This window comes from Chinchilla lanigera, unplaced genomic scaffold, assembly GCF_000276665.1.
Source record: "Chinchilla lanigera isolate Chin_1 unplaced genomic scaffold, ChiLan1.0 scaffold00082, whole genome shotgun sequence".
Taxonomy (NCBI): Eukaryota; Metazoa; Chordata; class Mammalia; order Rodentia; family Chinchillidae; genus Chinchilla; species Chinchilla lanigera.
Genome location: NW_004955483.1, coordinates 1825385 through 1832981, shown reverse-complemented (window position 1 = coordinate 1832981; position 7597 = coordinate 1825385).

Below are 7597 nucleotides of genomic sequence, written 5' to 3'. Positions count from 1 at the left end.
AGAAGAAGAAGAAGAAGAAGAAGAAGAAGAAGAAGAAGAAGAAGAAGAAGAAGAAGAAGAAGAAGAAGAAGAATATGGCCTGAGGTGTGCAGTAGTGGAGTGCTTGCCTATCATGCCTGAGGACCTGGATGTGATCTCATTCATTAAAACAAAAATTATATTAAGAAAGGAAAGAAAAATGTCACTAAAATAGAAAGACATTGGAAAGAAGAACTACAAATACAAGTGCTAACACATGTAACTACTTCAATATAACTATATAATAATTACAGCAATGGAAATTCATTCTACACATCTATAAACTAAATACACACACACATACACACACACACATACACCATTGTTTTTCTACAGTATTGAGAATTGAACCCAGAGCTATATCCTCAGCCCCTTTTTAAAATTTTGAATCAAGGCTTCACTCGGTCACCAAATTGCCCAGACTGGGCTCAAGCTTATGATCCTCCTGCCTCAGCCTTCCTCAATGTTAGGATTATAGGCATATACTGCCACACAAGATCACAGTGTTTGTTTTAAAAAATGGGATCATACTGTATACACTGCTTATATCTTGAATTTTTTCACAGTGACACATGTCACAAACAGTAACCAAACACTGAATATTCAATGACATCATAATTTTCAAGACCATATAGTATTTTGTTACAGAGTTGCATCATAATTACACTCTAGTAAACATCAGCATACAGATACTCCTTGTTTAACAATCTACCTGGTTGGGGCTGAGGATTTAGCTCAGTGGCACAGCGCCTGCCTGACAAGCATGAGGTTGTGAGTTTGATTCCTGGTACCAGAAAAAAAAACAGAAAAATAAAAAAACAATCTACCTGGTTAACAACTGTTCAGACTTACTAACCAGTGCTCAGATTTATGACCAGCATTCAGACTTACAGTGCAGGAACTGCAGCCTTATGGTGGTTTCTTCTAAGTACAATACCATAATTTTTACTGATTGTATGGTACAGTAATACTACAGTACTGTAGTTTTACAGTCTCTTATGCATTATAGCATTGCATGTAAGAGTTATACAAATATAACCAGTCATCAAGTTGGAGTTTTGTTTGATCCTGTCTGTGAAGTATTGTAATGTACATACTGTACACCATTCCTCACTTAGCGACCAATCCATTTAAAGACCTAGTCACAGGACAGGAACTCAGTCATTAATGAGGAATGTCTGTATGTAATTCTGCTTACATCTTTTATCATTTCTTCAGAATCAACTTTCAGAAGTAGAAACTTAGTCAATGGAGCAAATAGTATTGTACAAAATTATTTTAATTAGATATAAATCAGTAGGACATAGAGAAGAGAGTAATGCACTTTAATGAAATATGTGACAGTTGTTCATACTGTAAATGTGATTTGCTTGCTCCGTTGGCATTGCTGTTGACTTGTGTGCTTAACAATCTCTAGGAAAACTAAAGAACTGGCTGGGGATTTAGCTCAGTGGTACAGCGCCTGCCTGGCAAGTGCAAGGTCATGAGTTCAATTCCTGGTACCGGAAAAAAACGGAAAGCCAAAAAAGAAAAAAAAAAAGAAGGAAAACTAAAGAACAAACTGTCCCCCAGTACCTCAAAAAATCAAAATTAATGTTTGGTTCTGGTTTCAAAGGCCTCCCCTGGCTTTTGAGGGTAATAAAGAAATTACTGCTTCATATCACACCGGCAGAACAAGTAATGAAATATTTATTCTGGAATATCTGGTTTCTTTCCGACAGGGATTGGGTATTTTTAAAAGCTTTCAAAATATTTTAGGACCATAAAACTCAATTAGCTTTGAATTAAGAATCAAGTGAGCTTCTCCTTATCCCTAGGGATAAATTGAATAATTTTCAGTGTGTGCCTTTGCTTGGATGGTAGACAGGACCAAGACGGCTTCTTGAAATTGTTTTGGACTCAGTAATTCCAGCTTCTATATGCAACAAGTTGGAACCTGGAAGACTTAGCACCCATCAGGCGTTTTGCTCTTTACCACATATTTTCGTCATGCCTTAATTTTCATTTTATGTACACACAGAGTGTTTGTCAGCCCTCCCTGACAATGGACATGCTTTTACTTGAGCATTAACCTAACAATGAAGGAGACAAAGGAATGGAATGCCAAGTTGAATAATGCTATACAGTCATGAGCATGGAACATTCCTAGGACACTCAAAAAATTGTTCTGGTTTAAAATCTCAGATGATGTCACTCTACTTTAAAGTCCAAGGAAATTTGTGCAATGCTTAAGCCTTAAAGTACAGAGGAAAGTCAGTGTTTTTATTCACACATGATCTACAGGAAAAAAACTTATCACCTTGCTGTTTATTATTTATCCTCTCCAATTTATCTAGCTATTATTCTCTAAGTTAATAAAATTCTTATATTCTACAAGAGTCTAATGCTCTAACATAATCTATAAATGATTTATGGTCATTTGTTTTGAGTATTTGATTGCTCTTAATTGCTGTGTGTGTGCAAGAGAAAAAGACAGAGAGAGGCCAAGACAGAAAGAGACAGAGACAGAGACAAAAACACACAGAGGGACTCTCTCTCTCTCTCTCTCTCTCTATTTAGAGAGAGAGAGAGAGAGAGAGAGATAGACAGAGACAGAGAGATAGACAGATAGATAAATAGATCCCTGGTGATGGTCGTCTGCTGCTTCAGTCCGTGGTATCTGTGTCCCACTTGCTATCCCAAACAGTCTTCACTTCCTTTGAAAACTGATTCCTACACAGCCTCCAACTATCACATTTCTGGGATGGAATAAATGAAATGCACTGATCATCCTGCTAACCTGGAATGCTCACCTTGAAACCCTTACATCATGGGAAATTACTTTTGCCAACTTTAAGCTGTTCTGTTTTAGAAAATTTGGTTATGGTGTCTTAGCTGAGCCATACCTAATTGCCCTAAATAAATACTTCCAAAAATGAATAAGAAAAACTCATGCAACTTGAATAGAAAATGGGCAAAAGCCATTAACGATTTATGAAGGAAAGTATAGATGACCAAGAAGTATGTGAAACTAACATTCAAACTTACAGTAATAAAGAAATACAAATGAAAATGAGATGCCTTTCTACCTCTCTGTGGCATATGAATACAGCGTCATACAACATGACCTAGAGATTCTTTCTGGGGTGGGACTGGCATTGAACCCTTGCTCACACGCACTACTACTGAACTACATATCAGCCCTAGCAATTCACTTTTAAAGGAGTGGTTTTTAGAATATAGGATCATAAGCTAGCATAGTAGTACACAGCTATAATTCCAGCACTGGGGACATAGAGCAGGTGGATGATGAAGGGAAGGGGAGAGGAGAAGAGGAGGAAAAGAGTGAGGAGGAAGAAGAGCTCCTGTTGCAAGCCTGGGAGCTACCACTTGTTTGTTTATTGTTTTTGTCTTTTTGAAACGGTCCAGGCTGGCCTCGAACTCACAGAGATACTGCTGCCTCACTATCCTGAGTGCTGGAATTCCAGGCATGTGCCACCACATCTGACCTAGGAGCTGCCATTGGAGTGTGGCTGGCTCAGCAGTTGTGTTTGAGTGATTGTATTTGTGGGCCAGGATCGTAGGTGCAGAAAAGACAGTCATGGAGACTAAGCCAACACAAAAATCAAAAACAGAAAGCTTGCCATCCTTTTCCAAATACTTGTGGAAGGGGAAAATTCCCCTAGAAGCTGTGGCTATGACCTGGCAAACAAAAAATATCACGCCACCTGTGAGGCCCCTGCCTGAAAAGCTGTGCAGGAGAGTTGAACCATTTCGCTTAACTGGGATGATCCTGGCTTGCCACAACTAGATAGCCCACAATACACATGAGTGCCTATTTTCCTGAGGCTTCACAGAAGCGTAAAACAATGATGTAATTTCTGTTCAAAAGGAATTTAACTTTGAATGTGGCTTCAAATTCTAAAAGAAACCAGGGATATAGCTCAGTGGCACAAGTGCCTGCCTGGCAAGTGCAAGGTCTTGAGTTCAATTCCTGGTACCAAAAAAAAAAAAAAAGGACATATTCAAATTCTAAAAGACTATATAGGTGAACTTCATAGCCCTGTTGGAGCTGTGTTTGATTTTTTTTTCCTATTCTCACCAGTAGTTTACAGAATGAAAAATAAATCTCACTTAGTGCTGTTGCCTCTTATAAAGTCATTACTCAGAAGTAAATGAAGAATATATGGTAATTTGTTTAAATTGACATTTAGTAGTCGTTTAAGAAGCGGTCAGACCATCAGACCAAGTGAGACAACAACTCAATTGACTGCAGAAATGAGAAACTCTGCATAGTTTTTGCACTTTCACTGACAGGCTTTGTCTACTAAAGCATGTTTGGTTACTCAAAATATTTCAAAATTTATGTTTTCTAGAAGGGTGAGTAGCCTGAGAATTCTGAACTCTGAATGGAACCAAAATCTTTTTTTTAATGCCACAGAATGAAACCATCAGTGAAACAACAACATACTCCACAGCAAAGTTGAAAAATATTTGAAATATTTTCAACCTTTTCAAGTTGAAAGTTCACTGTGAAAAATTCCTTTGCTGAAACTTTCAATGTTGTTTATGAACACTTTGTCCTGAAGCAGTCCTTAATATCACCCAGTGCTTATACACTTCTACAGAGTAAAAGGAAAGACCACATTGGGTACCAGAAACAACAATTACTATTATTTTAAGTTTTTATTTTAATCATATTCATGATGTTATAAAACATTCAAGTGTGTAACTTTTCTTGAGTTAAGAATATTTAACATGTGTAGGGTTTTGGGGGGTTGTTTTTTGTTGTTGTTTTGTTTTGTTTTGTTTTTTGAGACAGGGTCTTGCTATGCAGTTCAGGCTGGGCTTGAGCTCACTTTGTAGTTCAAATGGGTCTCAAACTTGTAATGATTCTCCTGCCTCAGCCTCCCAAGTGCTGGGATTACAGGCATGCACCAATATGCCTGGCTTTAAAATGTTTTTAGCCAGGTGTGGTGGTGCACGCCTGTAATCCCAGCACTTGGGAAACTGAGGCAGGAGGATCTTTGTGAGTTCAAGACCAGCCTGGGCTACAAAGTGAGCTCAAGGCCAGCTTGAACTGCATAGCGAGACTCTGTCTCAAAAAGACCAAAAAAATAAATGTTATAAATAATATATAATGTATATGAGTATTTTATCCATACTGAGAAAATACATACGCAAAATATCATTTCTATTAATAAGCCAATATATTATGGTATCAATAACTGCTAAAAATAAAAACTATCATGCTTCTGACATGATGAAACACATGTATGAAATATTGGAGTTTTGCATTCATATATAAGTAATTGAACTAACTTCACACGGTTCAAGAATATTTTTGGTATCCCTGATTTTTGTCAGTATCAATATAACACAACTGTGTATATGATATTTGTGTGAAGAAAAGAAATGAATGTTACTTCTCAGATGCTCCACTGGAAATGTTTATGGAACTGGCTAATTTACAATGCATGCAGACTTCTCATACCTCATTTTATATCACTTGTTACTTTAATTTAAATAAATTCTTTTTTTACCTTTTACTTTTTTTTTTGCTGTCAAAAGAAATTTACTTGCTTTTAAAAAATCTAAATGCTGACGTTGTCCAGAAAAATTTAACAGACTTTTATGTATAGTTGTTATAAAGTTGAAGCACTGAGGCTTGTTCACTGAAACATTTTGACTTGAGTTAATGCTTTACATCCTTGCACGAATATTAAAAATTCACAAACAAATTAAAATGGAAAAACTGCCAATATCTGATATCTGTTCCCTATTTTCTACTCATAATTGTGTACTTAGGTACGTTTTAACTCTATGAAAAAAAAATCTAATATTTAGAGCTACCAAAAACAGGAAGAGAAAAATTTTTTGAGAATGAAATGTCTCCAACCATAGTCAGCTCTTAGGCCCATTGTCCATGCATGTGTTTGTGCTAGTTGAACATATTTTGGCATAATTGTTACACATTTGGCATGATAGCACACAAGTTGTTATCTTCAAACAGGCAACCACATAGGCCTCACTTCCCTCTTGCAAAGCACTGATAGCTCTGCTCTGGAGGCACAGATCTGTTTTGAAGTCCTGAGCAATTTCTCAAATAAGATGCTGGAAAGGGAGTTTGCATGTGATTGCCTTTTGCTTTTTATTCATTGATTTTTATTTATTTTTGTGGTGCTGGAGCTCTAACATAAGGTATCACACATGCTATACAAGTGCTCTCCCAATGATCTATACCCGCAGCCATTTTTGTCTCTTTTAAAATTAGTTTATGGGCTGGGCATTGTGTTTCATACCTGTAATCCCAGCACTTGGGAGGCTGAGGCAGGAGGACTGTGCAGGTTGGCTACATAGTGGGGTTAAGGCCATCCTGGAATATAAAGTGAGACCCTGTCTCAAAAATAATTAGTTTATGGAGCTACACTTATTAGAGGATCTTCACTATAGCATAGTAAGAGGAATTAGCAGGTTATGAGTTTCTTTTGTGAACTATATGATGTCAATCTAGATGTATAAAGCAGACCTTTGTTGTATAGTAGGGTCACTAGAAAGCTTTTACTAAGCCAGTGGCCAGAGCCCACCTCAGTCCCATCAAGTCAGAAGCTCTGGGAGGGGTCCCAGGTTCTAATTCATCCCTCCCTCACCAAATGATTCTAGCTACAGCCAGGTGGAAGGAGTACTGGTTCAAGAGCACACATGTGACACAGAACAGGTCACTTGCAACATAGGTTATGGGAAGTTTTGTATTCTCCTTTTTGTTTAACTCTGTTGTTTACAAGAAATGTGTACAATGACCTACAGTATCCATGTAACTGAATGCATGCACCTTTTGAAAAGCAGTGAAAGTTGGAAGGAAGGGTAAATAGGCGGGAGAGAGGGTATTACAGAATTTAAGAGATGGGAGAGACCACTGAGAAATAGGAGAGTTTTATTAGGTGCACCTGACTCAGTCAGACTTCTGTCTAAAGGACTGAGCCCTGAACAAAAGAAAGTCTCCAGGTTTTATACATGTGGTCAGGGGTTGGCCTGTTTAGTGGTGAAAAAGCAGGTGGGGGTACAGACAAAGGCAGTTATTCACATAGTGAAAGTTTTGTAACTTAGCCTTGGAAGCAAAAACAGAACCTTTTGAATCTTGTGGGGACAGAACGTCATAAACCTGGGTGTTGTGAATGCCATGGGATGTTACAGGACCTTTCTTCAGGCCTGTAATTCTCATTTTTATCAGGAACAGAGCAGAGCTCAGGCCTGAAGGAAAATACAGATTCTGGTGGGAACAGGATGTCACACAACTCTGTTTACAGGAATATAGTTGTTAACCTTATTTGTAACCTTGCAGAGGTATGTACTTTCAGGGACGGGAGTTTGGGGGAGAATTAAGCTTTTTTTCTGAGTTCTGCTTTAAAGTGAGAAGGAAGGAAGGGAGAGAGAGAAGGAGGATTTTGAAATTAATTTTTAAGTTGGGATATAGCTCAGTGGCACAACACCTGCCTGGCAAGTATAAGGTCATGAGTTTGATTCCTGGCATCAAAAAAATCAATTTTTAAAATGTGTCTAAAAGCAGAGGCAGAGCTAACATCTACCAAGTTCTACATTT